General features: G+C 34.9%; 2 pseudogenes; both read left to right on the top strand.

Moving 5' to 3' along the window:
- The first annotated feature begins 397 nt into the window (after positions 1 to 397).
- LOC131871254 (putative disease resistance protein At5g47280) lies at positions 398 to 4858 on the top strand (annotated as a pseudogene).
- Positions 4859 to 8937: 4079 nt separating this feature from the next.
- LOC131871253 (probable disease resistance protein At4g33300) lies at positions 8938 to 11384 on the top strand (annotated as a pseudogene).
- Positions 11385 to 17453: the final 6069 nt, after the last annotated feature.

Below are 17453 nucleotides of genomic sequence, written 5' to 3'. Positions count from 1 at the left end.
CATTTAGATATGGCATGAGCTTAGTCCTAGAGTGAGACTAGGGAGCTGGACCATCTCAACCATGGTGCACTTGATCATATTAGCTTGAAACCAAGGTGCCTCATATTAGCCTCAAACCTATGCCCCCTACTGGTAGGTGGTGGGGATAGAATATCATTCCCTGTACATATCAATGATTGGATAATAATAGATTTTTTTTGATAAAAATATTATCATCGTCGGAATTACGACGAATACCAAGCTTTCCATTGATGATGAAATCAGCGGACATACAGCGTTCTCGTTGGTGAAAAGGTTCTAGAGTCATCACACTTTCGACTCAAACTACACAAACATCCGACAAGGATGTTGTACATGCGATAGCACTTCATAATCGGACAGTTGTCGATGCCTCCGAATGGACCGACGACACAAGCGTCGAACAAACAGCATCGCCGTCGGTGTGAAGTTCCAAATTGTCATCGAATTTGTGAAGAAATCTACTGAAGCATCCGACAGGGATGCTGCATGTCTGACGACTTTTTTAACTAGAAGAGCGATCATGCCCACCATCGGCAGAGTCCATGGGATTGTCGTATTTCTGACAGTCAAGGGCATCGTTGACAAATCCTACGACGAGTTTTCGATGGCTACTTTTGTCGACACTCCGACAAAAATTTGTCACAATTCTGACAATCAACTGTCGGAAATTAGCTTCGAATGTACTAGTGTGCTATCGGTGATGATTTTGGGTGGTTTGTGGTCACCACCTCTAAATTTGCTCACATGGCTCTAGCTATTTCACCTCCTAGGAGGGAGGAAGGAGAAGAGAAAAATGGAGACAGGTGGTACATGCAAGACTCGACCCCTGGCACCACTGATGTATGGGGTAGGAAAGATGATCAAGATCCTCCCCCCTTGGCTGCCACTACTTTGGCTACCTGAGGAGGTTTTTTTTAATGAATAGTTTTGTTTTATGGATCCGTTTTCTTGCCGTGTGACTCTCGTCTAGTGATCTCGTATCCCCCGACCTTTTTTTGTGAATATGTACTTTAATATTAATTATTAATAGAGAAGGCCTATTCATCAAAAAAAAAATTAGTAAAATTAAAAAAAAAATAAAAAAAATAAAAAAAATTATTCAAATATGAAACTTGTGAAAAAAGTCGCAAAGGTTGATAAAACTTTCCAAATGAATTTATTAGAATATATCTTCATGATCAATGAAGAGGTCCATAAATCAAAATTTTAATGGTTAATGAAACTTCTACAAGAATAAAATTAAATCAATAAAGACGGCCATGAATTGAAATTTAAAAAATTAATGAAGCTTATTAAAGAATAAAGTTAATCTAAGCTTTCTAAAAATTTAAAAATATCTCTGAGCTAGATAAGGGGAAACTGGTGTATATCGATGAAATTCCTTAAAAATGAAGTAGTTCGAAAGTTTGACTATGTGGCTGCAACTTGAGTTCTCAACAATTTTTTTGAATCATTTTCCACGCATAAATAACACTATGAGTACTTTCCACGCAATAGAAGGGGATTTACATCGAACTTCGTTTAGGCGATTAAACCGAAAGATTTGAGAATAGTCAATCGTCTGTTTGAAGAAAACAAATGTTGGAATTATCAAGCTTCCCAGAAGGTGTCAATAACATGCCATCACTCTCTATAAATACGACAACCTCTGCTTCTGAACTCATCAATGAGTGAAATTATAAGCTCTGCTTCTGAACGTAGGTAGTGAAATTTCAAAAAACAAGTCTGAAATTTCAAAAGGTTTGTAGAGAATTTGTGAATCTATGGCTAGAATTGGAAATGGAGATGCAAACCAATATTCTTTTCATAATACTTTGCTTGAGAAATCAATAGAAGATTTGAAGGAGCTTTTGTTCCACAGAGACGTCTCCATTATTGGTGTGCATGGTATGGGCGGTGGTGACAAAACGACTTTGGCCTTGGCTTTATGTGATGATCCCCACATCAAAGGTGACATATTTTATCCATGATTCTTCTGCTGATTTCCCCAGCTTAAGGATTTTGTGGTTGTTTTGCAGCTTACTAAGAACACAATTGTTTTTGTGGACATCAGGTTGTTTCGCAAATATAGTTTTCATCACTGTTTCACAATCCCCAAATCTGAAGGGAATTTTAAAGATTTTATGGGAGAAGATCTTTGGGAAGAATGTAGCTGAGTTTCAGAATGTGGAAGATGCACGTATGGAGCTTCAGCAGCGGTTTTTAAGGCAGTCTAAACCAACTTTGGTGGTGTTGGATGATGTTTGGTCCAGAGCTGATTTGGAAATATTACTATTTGAAGCTCCAAGATACAAAACCCTCATAACAACCAGAGATACTTCTACCATCCCCAGAAACGCATCTACTCGGCTGTATCAATGGCCATTGTTAAACAAAGAGGATTCTCTCTCACTTTTCTGCTTATCGGCATTTGGACAGACATCAATTCCAAGTACGGCAGATGCAAATCTAGTCACAGAGGTATAGTTTCTCTTACCGTGAAAACAATAGATGTTAATAAACCAAAAGCCTAATGTCAAATCAAATGAGAACAACATAAGTGAAAGGAAATTATGAGCTTACTTGGGTTTTTGCTTTGGTACATTGCAATTATTGTATGTTCTCATTGTTCTGGTACTTTCAAGTACTTTGTAATCCACAAAAGTTATAGCTCAAATTGTATAATACAATCTCGTTGCTTTTAGATCATAGAGGGCTTCCTTAGACATTAAGAAAAATATCGTTATTGTGAATGACAGGTGCAAGCCGAATGCAAGGGTTTGCCTCTTGCTCTTAAAGTGGTTGGAAGTTCTTTGTACGGGGAACCTCATGTGGCCTGGGAGAATGCAAAGAAAAAACTTTCCCAAGGGCAGTCCATATCCATTTATCACGAAGAAGGGCTTTTCAGATGCCTGAAGACCAGTATTGATTGCTTGGATGATGTTGGGAGGGAATGTTTCTTAGACACAGCCTCATTTCCAGAGGACAAGAAAATTTGTGCTGATGCACTGCTCAACATTTGGATTTATGTTCGGAAGATGGAGTGGCAGGATGCCTATATTATGTTACAGGAACTTGCAAGAAGAAATCTCCTCAGTCTAATAAGCAATCAAGGGTAAATGTCTTTCCTTGCATATAGATTTCCTGTTTTCATTTTTTTAGAACATTGGGCTGACTTGATTTTTGCAATTATCAGAATCCAATCAACAATCTCGTACGGATGTGCCTCTGAGCTGTTCTTTTCGCAGCATGATGTGATGCGAGACTTAGCCTTGTATTTGGGATGTCAGGACAGTATAGTCCACAGAAAGAGGTTACTCATGCCCAGGAAGGAGCATTGCCTACCAGGGGAATGGGATTTGCTTAGAGATAGACAGTTCAGTGCTCAAATTGTATCTATTCACACAGGTGGGATATTTCGCCCAAATACTTATTAAGTGGCAAAATTTGAAGGCTATGTGAACTATTAACAAATATTTAGATTTTTTGTGTTTTTGTCCTACTTCCTCATATAAGTTATATATGATTGAAGCAAAATACCTTTGATATCAATTTTTTTCACTAGCTAGTAGTTTACTTGACCGCTGAAAGATGTTCTAATTCAATTGCATATGCGATTTATCTTATGCAGGCTCTATGGCTGAGAGTGACTGGTATGAGATGAATCTTCCGGAGACAGAGTCTCTGGCGTACTCTCTGGTGTTACACTTTTCTGCAAGCGAATACTTTCTTCCTCCATTTCTGAAAACTATGAAAAAGCTCAAAGTTTTAATAGTATGTAATTTGGGTTCAGAGAGGGCCACAATAAAAGGTCTAGATGCCTTGCCTTCACTCACACAACTCAGATGTGTTCGCTTGGAGGGGTTGCTTCCACCCGCTATTCCCAAACAGAGTAAAGTAATACAAAACTTGGACAAACTTTCTCTAAGCTTATGCGAAGGGTTTGTAAATATGTCCACATTCAATGACACCAACCTGCAAGAGTTTAACTTGGGCCACTGCAGCGATTTGGAGGAATTGCCCCTTGCCATGTGTCATATGCCCTCTGCTCAGAGATGGTCTGTTACCAACTGCCATCTGGTTAAAAAATTGCCATATAATCTCGGAAATATGAGTTCTCTAAGGATGTTAAGAGTATCAGCATTACCAGGCCTGAAAGAGCTTCCGGTATCAATTGGAAAACTTGGGCAGCTGGAATTTCTAGACATTTCACTATGCGAGGGCTTGGAAAAACTTCCTGATGAAATAGGTGAGCTCAAGAAGTTGAAAGAGTTTGACATGAGAGAGTGTTATCATTTAAGGGAGTTGCCAGATAGTGTTTGTGGATTAAGCTCCAGATAGTGTTTGTGGATTAAGCTCCCTCAAACATGTTATCTGCAATGAGAATATTGGGGTCAAGTGGCTACGAGCTAAAGCCTCTTATATCCCTGATCTCAGAGTTGAAATTGTGGAACCACAATTCATTTTTCTGACCCTAACGTTTTAGTGTGTATTAAGTTATGAGTGCTCTGTAATTAGGTTAGATGATCATTATTATTTGTATAGTTTATTAGATATTTCTATGTGTTGGATTTTGATATGCACATGGACAATTGAAAGAGTTCTAGGTGTTGGTTTCTGGGGAAGTATGAGTAGAATTCACTTTGGATTGGCTTGAAGAGTGAATTTTTTCCCGAATCTGTAGCACAACAGTAGCTTCAAGTAATTTCTGTCATCAAGTCTAAATACCAAATGGATTAAACACAAGTATTTTATTCTATGATCCCCGTGTCTCCAGTGTAATTATTTTAAAGCAAAGAGCGAATGTGGAGTTTCTCAAGACAAACCTGATAAAGCGAGTTTAGGTGAAACTTAGTGCAATTCAGAAGCCAAAAACGAAATGCAGTTCAAGGAAAATGTAAGAAAAAATGAATACAAAATATCGATTCTTTTTCAACTTACATAAAAATGAATACAAAATATCGATTGTTCATGATGGAAACGTTGTTTCATCCATTAAAATGCACAACAAATACTTTCCATCAATGACCTACTCTACAAAAAAAATATTTTTGTTGTTCCATAAACTTGATTACCATATTGTTATTGATAATACATTTACAAAGGTGACCAAATCAACTACTATATTATGATTGGTAATAAATTGAAAAAGGTGAATGACTTTCTTGACTAAGCAATGAGTAAATTTAAAAAAGTGTACAACAAAGCTACAATGCAGCCAAACCTATTACTCTAATTAAATGTTATGAATAGTGAATGCAACAAATCGACATATATTTGGAAGGATAGTTGTGATGAAACCCCTTGCTTATTCAAATTCAATACATACTCTTCTCATAGTTTTCAAGCCTTTTGGACTATATTTCACTCATGATATTTTTTTAATTCACTTAACAATGATTATCAATTCAATTGACTAAGTATTCTCCCTCTAGCTTAGAAGTGTTGACATCATAACTTCTCCATTCACCTTGGTGTTGTCAACTCAATATCATGACTTATATGCTTATACGAAGTGGAAAGTTCTCAAGATTATGGATATCACTAGACCTAGACCTAAACCTTGATGGGTTCATTCATGATGATCCTACCTACATATTTCCTTTGGAAAAAAAAATGCTTCATAATCTGCACATCAATAATAAAGGGAGTTCATTCTCTCCTCTTACATGAGATCTCTAATCTCACTTTAAACCATGAATATTCATTAGTTGTAAGCTATTAACTTAGTCTAATTATAATAGAATGATATTTATTTTTCATCAAGTGTCGGTGCCATACTAAACATTATCAATCAGTACTATACAAATCTATCAAATACATATCTAGGTCATATCATTTCATAATCTTCAAATTCTCATAATGATTGACTCTAGCATACATCAAATATTCACACTTGGGGAATGACTCTAACATACATCACATATACACAATGAGTAGTTCTAACATACATCACATAATATAGTGACTAGCTCTAGCATTCATTAGAAATACATAGTGAGTGGTTTATACACACATAAGTAGTATAATAGTGAAAAGCTCAAACAGAAGGGTAGCTAACTAACACTAACCTATAGTGCATCTCAAATAGAAAAGGAATATATGTGCATTACACTATACACCATGGGTCCCACTCTTTTCCTCGTCTTTCTACGCCAGTGGGCAGCTAGGAAGAGGATGTGATGCATATCATATTACATTAGGGGTCCATCCTCAACTTAATTTGGCTAATTGTACCAACTAACAATTAGGAAGAGGATTCAATATATCCCATAGTACACTAGGGGTGTATCCCCCATTGCATAGATTTCTATAAGTAGCTAACCAACCTAGCTTGGTGGATTCAAAGGCATCGATTCACAACATTAAAATATGGTTAGTATAATATGGTTATAATGCCATTAAAATAAATCATTTTTACTTATCATGAAATCTACAAACCATTCTTAGATTAAGGAAACTTTGTTCCTAGTTCATAATGGGTATAATTTTTATCATAGATTTAATCTAAAATTGATATGCCCCTAAGCTTGTAGTGTGTATTGGGTTATGGGTAGTCAACTTGTGGCTACCTTAACTCTTAATTAAGCTATATTATCTATATTATATTGTTATTTAATTATTTAGGTCATCTTAGAGCCTATATAGTGTTATTTAAGTTGGTCTGAGTGGTATCCTCGACATAATCATATATATAGGATTAAGGTTGGTTATTCTCATCATATTGATTATTGCATTCTCGTTGAAGACTATTGAAGGACCTCCTTAATGTGGCATATTATTATCAATTATTTGTAGCATATTTCATATTATGTTCTCTTGTGCAAGGTAGTTTATAACAAGTGATATTAGAGCTATGATTTTGGGAAAGGTGGACAAAAACTTAGTTTTTGAATTTATTAGAATTTCTAATTGATGTTTGAAGATCATATAGGGAAGCTATAGTCAAAAAATCTAGTCTCTATCATCATTATATTGCAAGTTATTGCACTTTTATGATTTTGATAAATTTACCTTCTAGACCATAAAATCAAGGTTATTTTTTTGAATTTTTTACATTTTTGAAAAAGCTCATCAAAATTCATCTTGGGTATATTAATTTTAGTTTTTAATTTGAATCCATTCACATCGTGAATTGGTCATATAAAAGATAGGTCAATTGAATTTGATAGAAAGGTTATCTATTGAAAGCATTTTTTCTTAAACCCTAGTGTTAATGGAAGTTCCTAATTTTGACAAAAGTTGAGTTGCATTATAATAGTGGTACAAATATAAAAGAGTTGATGGTAAATATCTAGCATGAAAATTATGTTTTTACTTGTGTAAGAGGTGAAGCCAGACAAGGGTATGGACCATTGGATGAGTACTTTACTTTTTTTGATAAACTAGAACAAGCTTTCTTACATCTATGGGATCCTAAAGAAGAAGTATACGAATAGGAGGAAGAAAATGAATACAAGACAAAAGAGGAAGAATAAAATAAAGAAGAAAAGGAAGAGGAGGAAGAAGAAAAAGAAGATAGAGAAGTAGAAGACGAAAGTTTAGAGGAAGGAGATAATATGGGTACATTCACTTTAGCTCCAAGAAAGGAGATGATACAAATACAAATCAAATATGAACACTTTGAGTATAGATTTGGAAATGAGAGTCAGAGAGGAACCCATATCTGCAATTTGAGCCCAAAAGTTTCAGTCTATGGGGCTAGGTGACTTAGTCGTACAGGTGCTAGATGCAGATATTGATAAAATATTGAATTGTATGATTTAGATGTTCTTGTGTGTTATCATTATTGGTTTCTTATACGTTAAATTGGTAATCACTCTGTCATTATATAAATCATAAGTAATCCATTGAAACATTAATATAAACTATGCAAGTGATATAAATAAACACAATCATTTCTTGGTACCTCAATTTGAATGTGTTGATTTACCCTTATCTCTTCACGCGTTGAGATTTATTACACTTATTTTATCATTGTTATAGATTATAAACACTTTATAATACAATTCATCATGAGTTTAAGAACATAATTTCTACTTCTTATGACGAAACTCTCATAATTTATAACGAATTTATTACAAAAATATAAATTAATTTGAAATTATAGCGTCCATAAAAATAAAATTAAAAATCAATCAAATATAACACTTGTGATAAAAGTCATGAAGGTTGATAAAAACAATCCAAATAAATTTATTAGAACATATCTTCCTGATCAATGAAAAGGTCCATACGTCAAAAATGTAAAGATTAACGAAGCTTTTAAAAGAATAAAATTAAATCAATAAAGACGTCCATGAATTCAAATTTTAAAAATTAATGAAGCTTAAAGAAGAATAAAGTTAAATTAAGGTTTCCTCAAAATTGAAACAGATCTCTGAGATGGATAAGGAGAAACTCGTGTATATCGACGAAACTCCTTAAGAATGAAGTAGTTCGAAGTTTGAATTCCTAACCATTTTTTCAATCATTTTCCAACATAGAAAGCACTACGGTTGCTTTCCCCGCATTAAAAGGGAATTTACGTCGAACTTCATTTACGCAATTAGACCGAAAGATTCGAGAATAATCAATCGTCTGTTTGAAGAAAACAAATGTCCAAATTATCATGCTTCCCAGAAGGTGTCCAAATTATCATGCTTCCCAGAAGGTGTCCAAATTAACATGCCTATCACTCTCTATAGATACCACAAGCTCTGCTTCTGAACTCATCGATCATTGAAATTATAAGCTTGCAATTTTTAAGAATTAGCGAACTTAGGTAGTGAAATTTCAAAAAACAAGTCTGAAATTTCAAAAGGTTTGTAGAGAATTTGTTAATCTATGGCTAGAATTGGAAATGGAGAGGCTAACCAATATTCTTTTCATAATACTTTGCCTGAGAAAACAATAGGGGATTTGAAAGAGCTTTTGTTCCAGAACGACGTCTCCGTTGTTGGTGTTCATTGCATGGGCGGTGGTAGGAAAACGACTTTGGCCTTGGCTTTATGTGATGATCCCCATATCAAAGGTGACATTTGTTTTCCATCATTTTTCTGATGATTTTTCCAGCTTAAGGATTTTGTTGTTCTTTTGCAATTTACTAATAACCCAATTGTTTTTGTGGACATCAGGTTGTTTCAGAAATATAGTTTTCATCACTGTTTCACAATCCCCAAATCTGAAGGGAATTTTAGAGACAATATGGGAGAAGATCTTTGGGAGGAATGTACCTGAGTTTCAGAATGTGGAAGATGCACATATACAGCTTCAGCAACGGCTTTTAAAGCAATCTAAGCCAACTCTGGTGGTGCTAGATGATGTTTGGTCCAGAGCTAATTTGGACAAAATTACTATTTGAATCTCCGGGGTACAAAATCCTTGTCACAACTAGAAACGGTTCTATCGTCCCTAGAAACCCCTATACTCGGCTGTATCAATTGCCATTGTTGAACAAAGAGGATGCTCTCTCACTTTTCTGCTTGTCAGCATTTGGACAGACATCAATTCCAATTACGGCAGATGCAAATCTAGTCATAGAGGTATAGTCTTTTCTTACCAAATGTGAATAAAACTAAAGCTTCTTATCAAATCAAATAAAAATAATATAAGTGAAAGGAAATTATGAGGTTATTTGACGTTTTGCTTTGGTATATTGCAATTATTGGGTGTTCTCATTGTTCTGGTACTTAAAGTACTTTGAAGTTGAAGTAGTACTTAATCCACAAAAGTAATAGCTCAAATTGTATAATACAATTTCGTTGCTTTTAGATCTTACTGGCCTTCCCTGAACATTCATGAAAATATCGCTATTGTCAATGACAGGTGCAAGCCGAATGCAAGGGTTTACCTCTTGCTCTTAAAGTGGTTGGAAGTTCTTTGTACGGGGAACCTCATGTGGCCTGGGAGAATGCAAAGCAAAAACTTTCCCTGGGAGAATCAATATCCCCATATCACAGCGAAGGGCTTTTTAGACGCTTGGAGACCAGTATTGATTGCTTGGATGATGTTTGGAGAGAATGCTTTTTAGACTTCGCCTCATTTCCAGAGGACAAGAAAAGTTGTGCCGATGCACTGCTCAACATTTGGGTTTATGTTCGGAAGATGGAGTGGCAGGATGCCTATACTATATTACTGGAACTTGCAAGAAGAAATCTCCTGAATCTAATAAGCAATCAAGGGTAAATGTCTTTCCTTGCATATAAATTTCCTGTTTTCATTTTTTAGAACATTGGGCTGACTTGGTTGTTGAAATTATCAGAACCCAATCAACAATCTCGTACGGATGTGCCTCTGAGCTGTTCTTTTCACAGCATGATGTGATGCGGGACTTAGCCTTGTATTTGGGATGCCAGGACAGTATAGTCCACACAAAGAGATTACTCATGCCCAGGAAGGAGCATTGCCTACCAGGGGAATGGGAATTGCTTAGAGATAGACTATTCAATGCTCAAATTGTCTCTATTCACACAGGTGGGATATTTCACCCAAATACTTAATTAGTGGCAAAATTTGAAGGCTATGTGGACTATTAACAAATACTAAGATTTCTTATGTTCTAATTCAATTGCATATGTGATTTGTCTTATGCAGGTTCTATGGCTGAGAACGAGTGGTATTCGATGAAACTTGCGGAGACAGAGGCTCTGGTGTTACACTTTTCTGCAAGCGAATACTTTCTTCCGCCATTTCTGAAAACTATGAAAAAACTCAAAGTTTTGATAGTATGTAATTTGGGTTCAGAGAGGGCCACAATAAAAGGTCTAGATGCCTTATCTTCACTCCCTCAACTCAGAAGTGTTCGCTTGGAGAGGTTGGTAGCACCCAAACATATCAAAGCAATACAAAACTTGGACAAGCTTTCTCTAAGCTTATGTGAAGGGTTTGTAAATATGTCCACATTCAATTACTCCAATGTGCATGAATTTAGCCTGGACCATTGCAGCGATTTGGAGGAGTTGCCCCCTGCCCTCTGTCATATGCCCTCTGTTCAGACATGGTCTGTTACCAACTGCCATCTGGTTGAGAATTTTCCATATAATCTCGGAAATATGTGTTCTCTAAGAATGTTAAGATTATCAGCATTACCAGGCCTCAAAGAGCTTCCGGCATCAATTGGACAACTTGGGCAGCTGGAATTTCTAGACATTTCACTGTGCGAGGGCTTGGAAAAACTCCCGGAGGAAATAGGTGAGCTCAAGAAATTGAAAGAGTTTGACATGAGAGAGTGTTATCATTTGAGGAGGTTGCCTAGAAGTGTTTGTGGACTAAACTCCCTCAAACATGTTAGCTGCAATGAGAATATTGGGGACAAGTGGTTGCGAGCTAAATCTTGTTCTATCCCTGATCTTAGAGTTGAAATTGTGGAAGCACAATTCACTTTTCTGACCCTAACTTTTTAGTGTATTGAGTTATGGGTATTCTGTAACTAAGCTGTACGATCATTATTATCTGTCTAGTTTATTAGGTGTTTCTAGGTGTTGGATTTTCATGTGCACATGGACAATTGATGGACTCTACTAAAGGGTTTTTTTTGTTTTGAAGTACAATTCACTTTGGATTGGTTTGAAGATTGAAATAGAATAAGTTGCTTTCGAATAGACTATGTGTAATTTTTTGCATCAACGTTTCGGATCACACTCCATGATCCATCATGAGGATTTCTCACTCTGCATGCTCTATAGCTATTCATCTTGATGATCGAGTGTGATCTGAAACGTTGATGCAAAAAATTACATACAGTCTATTCCGAAAGTAGCTGATTCTATCTCATGAATTGTGGAAACTTAATGTCTATTATTGAAGATTCCTAAATCTGTACTCCCTATAATATGAATTAAACATAAATGTTCTATTCTATGATCGCTACATCTCTAGTGTAATTATTATAAAGCAAAGAGCGAAAGTTTAGGTGAAACTTTTTGCAATCCAAGGCAATCCTCTATTTATTATAAAACAAAGAACGAATCCGTGGAGTTTCCTTATAAAGCAAGTTTAGGTGAAACTTTTTGCAATCCAAGGCAATCCTCTATATCTTAAACTCCATGCCATTGCAAATTTTTCTATTAAATATTGACATTGACTCGAAAAGTTATATTTTAATTTATAAAAATATGACATAACTAATTGAGATTAAACAAAGTCACTTGGATTAACTTCAAATGCAACCACGCTATAATGATTGGACAGTGAAAATGAAGTCTAATAAAAACAAGGATTGTACTATAGTCGTAGTCCCTACTAAAGTTGGAAGCTCACAGGAAAATATGTTCATGGTTGACAGAACCGTTGCCATCATCCGCCTCAATAATAGTAACTGATGTAGAATGAATCAACTGATTGCACACACGAAGTTTCTGGGTTGGTGAATAATGAAATTGTACAGATATTTTCATCGGTTATAGGTACAAATTTGATTTTAAATAATTTTCTCAATCCACACAAAGTTCTTTTTCAAAATATCTACCAAAGTTTCAAACATTGTTCAACCATTTGTTGGATAAGTAGTCAAAACAAGAAACTGAACGACAACCGCAAATAAATATAATAAAAGAAAATACCAAATAAATTCTACGACTTCAAAAGAATGATAAAATAAAATGTAAAAAAATTAAGTAATAAAGAACGTAACTAAATATAATAAAAATATAAATAAAAATAAAATAATTATATATAAAATAAAAAGGTATGAGACAATTTTGAAGAGCATATATATCAAATTTTTTTAAGTAAAATTAAATATATGAAACTTGGTCTATTGGTGAAGTTGAATGGCACTAAATGAGCCCACCAAGGATCGAGTCTTGTTGAGTGCAAGACATCCTCAGTCTCCATTGCTACTATAAACAATAGCTACTCCACAACAATAAGAAAAGATTCTATATTATCTTTTTTTTCATAATTTTAATTTTCCATAAGAACATTGTAACTGCTTAAATTTAAACAACATGATGGAAACATGAGGTAAGTGTTTAAATTTTTTTTTAGTGTGATGTGTGGGACAGGGAGCAGAGCTAGGAATTCAAATGACAGTGGAAGTGGAGAGGGAATAGACGATGCAAATGTCGATGGTATTGATCTTATCCTGCCTTTTGCTTTGCATGTCTGGGTGTAGAAAATGTCTCTCTTGTGCTTGTAGATGTTCTAGGTAAAACATGGTACCATGGGAAGTAGAGTAATTTTTTAACTTTTAGAAGAAATATTACTTATGTATCCAAGACTCGAAGTGATTCTAGATCTTCATCTCAGCGAAAATATTTATAATTAATTCAATTTAACTTGTGCAGGGATTTTAGACTTGTTGTGCCTATTTAAACATCACACAACAATCATAATTCAATGCAAAGGTGACTACTTAAACTTTACCCATCAATCACAGTTCATTATGTGTGTGAATATCTTCTAACTTTCCGTATACTTTTCTAGTCTCCTCAAAATTTAAATGTCACCTAGTTTGTTCCCCAAACCCTATTTAAATATTATCTATAATTCATAAGATATGTGCATGATAGTCCGGTTGAGATTTCTTGTGTCTTCAATCAAATTTATTTAAACACCATCTAATTTGGTAATTTATAGAATATTTGATGATGAAATGCGAGCTTGAACTTGGAACCTCTTTCTTGCAAAAAGCACTAATACTTTGTCTATTAGCTCATAGCCATGAAGAAGTGGTAAATTATATATATATATATATAGATGGATCAGTAAAGAGCTATAGTTGAGAATATTTAATAGTAATATAAATATAATAAAATGCTAGAAAATATTAAATTAAACTATTAACAGTAATGGGATTAAAGCCTCTTGACTTGGTAAAAAAAGAAAATTGACAAAGGAAGTGGTTAATCAGTAGAGGAGGGAGAACTTGGAAGGAGGGAAGGATCAACTTTGTTGAGAGTGACACAAACATGCTTGTCCCAATCATTTTGCTTTGGTTTGGGAAAGCATTCAATCACATCCTCGGGTTCATCAGCTCGACATGCCCAATTCTCCTTTAAATCTTCTTCCCAATCCAGTAAATGCTCGTTTGAGGTGAATTCTGAGTAGCCATGCAAGCCGAGAAATTTTCTAATCCAAACATCATTCTCTATCTCTATCTGCTTGAATAGAGCCCAAAGAAAGTTGGCATTCCTTTCTACCATAAAAATTCTAGCTTTGAAACTTCACTCATTCTCGAAATACAAAATGGGGAACCTTGGTAGTTGTTTTCCATTCTTATGCTCATGCTAAAATCAATCAGAAAAGGAATGGTCAATTTTTCATCTATGTTCTTGAGGACTTGATATAGACCCCCAACAAGTCAACCTTAAACACTTTTCTACATAAAATCTCTCTTTTTTTCTTCAATAACACAAAATGGAGAAGGGTGGCGAGAAAGATTGCATGAATTTCAGTGTAGACCCTGTATTTATGGTTTGTTCTAAAAAAGAGATCCCCCGAAATCATCTTAACAGCTCTGGAAATAACAAAGTGATTCTTCGTCAAAACCTCCTACATCCTCTTTTCTTTTATCTCTCTTAAAAACACCATTTGCCTTTTTGAAGAGTGAAGGCAAATTGGAGTATCCATCTACTTAGCTCTCAATCTTTACTTGCAAACAATAAGAAACTAGCTGGAAGAACAATCAAACCCTAGGGAGAAACAAAAAGATGGAATGGATGAAGGACGAAGGATGAAATGAATATGCTAATTGCTTGGGGAAGACGACAAACACACTAAAAAAAGTAAGGGACGAAAAGAACATTTTGTCTAATAAATGTGATGCTAAGTTAGAAGATATCTTCCATCTTTTTTGGCTAAACTAACGATAGTATCGACTCAAAGAAGTGAGGAAAAATATAGAAAGGAAGGCTACTAAAAGAGCCTCTGCTAAAAAGAAAAGCTAAACAATAGGCAAAATTTATGTTGGATAATTAAAGTCTTCATAATGAGATTGCAACCACTAATTTTGGAAAATAGTTTGTTGAGGATTAAATGCTTTCAAATACCTAAGGCAAAAATACATGATGAATTTAATAGCTAAATCCTTTCCTTGACATGCAATCAACGACCAAAGAAGGCGGGAAATTATTTTTGAGTTGTCCTCCCTTGGCATCATGATTAGAGTTGTTGTCTTATCCCCCATGAAAATGCATCTTTTATTTCTTCTTGATTAAAAGCTAAGAAGTAGTTTTAATATGACCGTTGGTTTCAAGATCCAAATCAATAAAGAATTTGAATTTCAAAAAGAATTTCCAACTCATTCAGGGAGTCGTTGACCTCTATAAACTTTATGATTTGATCAATTTCTCATGATAAATGTCGACACCTCTGTTTGCTAAAAGACATGCCATTACACTGGCTTCTCTATAAACATGGTTAATTGCAAAAGCTTCAAAATCTTTAAGTAGATCTATTGCTTTGCTTAGAAATGAGTTGATTCTCCAATTTGAAGTCTTGCTGGATCTAAGAGCACTGATAATAAATGTTGAATCTCCTTTAATTTGAATCTTTCTAAGACCAAGTTCTCTGCAAATTTTAAGGCCTTGTATGGCTGCTTGAATATCTCCCACATTATTGGTATCCTTTGTTAGTGATTTAGCTAGCTTAGCAGTAGTTTGATCATCTGAAGAATGAATGATACAACCTGCCCTTATTATCCTTGGGTTTCCTCTAGTGACCCCATCAAAATTTAGTTTATACTACCCAACTTTTGGTGGAAGCCATTCTACTTTCTTTCTTTACATAATTGTCTCCTTTCCCCCCTTCCCAATGAAGGGAGGGATCTTTAGCCCATACCAATTTTATCTCATCTTACTATCTCAATAGGAGAATTGAATATTTTTTTATTGTTGATATGAAAGTCCACTATTTATTACTTCCACTATAGCAACTTCCAATTTTTTAATAATGCTTTCCCAAGCTAGCTTATCCCCTCTAAAAATTCTTCTATTCCTTTCCTTGCAGATTTCCCATATAGTTATTGAAGGAGAATATATCCATAGAGAGTGGAAAAGACTTGAAGAATAAAGATTAGGACAACTTTTGAAAACACTCAAATGGGCATTAGCCAAGGCTGAAAACCATCCTAATTTGGCACAAAGCCATTGCCTACACTTAGATGGGAAGATACATGAGAAAAGAATGTGGTTAATGGATTCTTCTTCCAACTCACATAAGACACATTTTGAAGGCCCTAAAACCCCAATCTTTCTAAACCATTCTGCTATTAGAATTCTTCCTTGTAGTGTTGCCCATGCAAAATATCCAGCTTTAGGAAGACATCTTTTGTCCCAACATAATGAAACAAGTATCTCAGTTTTTGCTAAATTTTGATTTTGGACTATAGCCTTATACCCATCCTTTGAATTGTAGCTCCCTGAATTTACCCCTAGCCAAATGATTGAATCTGAGCCTTCTTTGGTTATTAGAGTTCTTTGTTTCAAAATTTCTTTGATAGCTGTTATTTCTTGCCTATCTGCTTGTAATCCTTTAAAATATTTCCATTTCCAGCCTAATGATTGATTCTCCTCATCTTTTACAATGCAATCTTTTAGAAAAAAACCCCATCTATTTTTCAGTATTAACCTTTAGGTTGATTGGACCCAGTTTTGAAGCTAGAGCCAGATATCCACCCCGTGAATCTGACCAAAACATTGCTTTGCTCACATCTTTAACATTCCATGAAATATTCTCTGAGATTAATTTTTTGTAAGTCAAAATGAAATTCCATACTCTCGTGCCTTTTGGAAGGTTGAAAATTCGAAAAATTTCTTCCAAACTCATGTCATCCAAGTGTTTTCTTTTGAGAATTCTTACCCATTTCCAATTTGGATCATTATAAATTTTCCACATTAGCCTTGCTCCTAGAGCTTTATTATTCCACAATTGATTTCTTAATCAAACTCCTCTAGAGAATTTGGGCCTATAGACTTTTCCCCATGCTATCAAGGTCATTTTCCTTTCTTTAGCCATTCCTTGCCAAAAGAAGGATCTCATTTTCTTAACTAGTTTGTCATTTGCCCCAATTGAAAGGGATAAACAAGACATGAGATTAATGAGAATAGCTGAAAGGATAGTCTTCAACATGATGGTTCTTCCTACCCAAGAGATTCATTTAGATTTACAGGATTCCAATTTCTTATCCATCGCAACTCCCATTGAATTCCACACTTTTGAGGATCTAATACCTTTGTCTATGGGCAAGCCCTATTAAATGCAAGGAAGTTTTCCTTCTTTAATATTGTGATGAGAAAGAATCTAGGATTAAATATTCTTTTTAAAAGTAAAGAAGAAGATCTCGGATTTCTCTTTGTGAACCAACTGACCTAATGCTAAAGCATACATCCTCAAAATTTTCTTAAAATTGATGGCTTCTCTTTTTTCAGCTCTACCAAATAACATTATATCATCTGCAAATTGTTGGTGAGTGATTTCCTTATTGCAATTGTAATCCTTATACATTTAATTCTTCCATCTTGTTGGTATCT

This window comes from Cryptomeria japonica, unplaced genomic scaffold (assembly GCF_030272615.1).
Source record: "Cryptomeria japonica unplaced genomic scaffold, Sugi_1.0 HiC_scaffold_384, whole genome shotgun sequence".
In the NCBI taxonomy this organism is placed as follows: Eukaryota; Viridiplantae; Streptophyta; class Pinopsida; order Cupressales; family Cupressaceae; genus Cryptomeria; species Cryptomeria japonica.
Note: the sequence above shows the minus strand (reverse complement) of the source record. Positions and strands in the feature narration are given on the sequence as shown.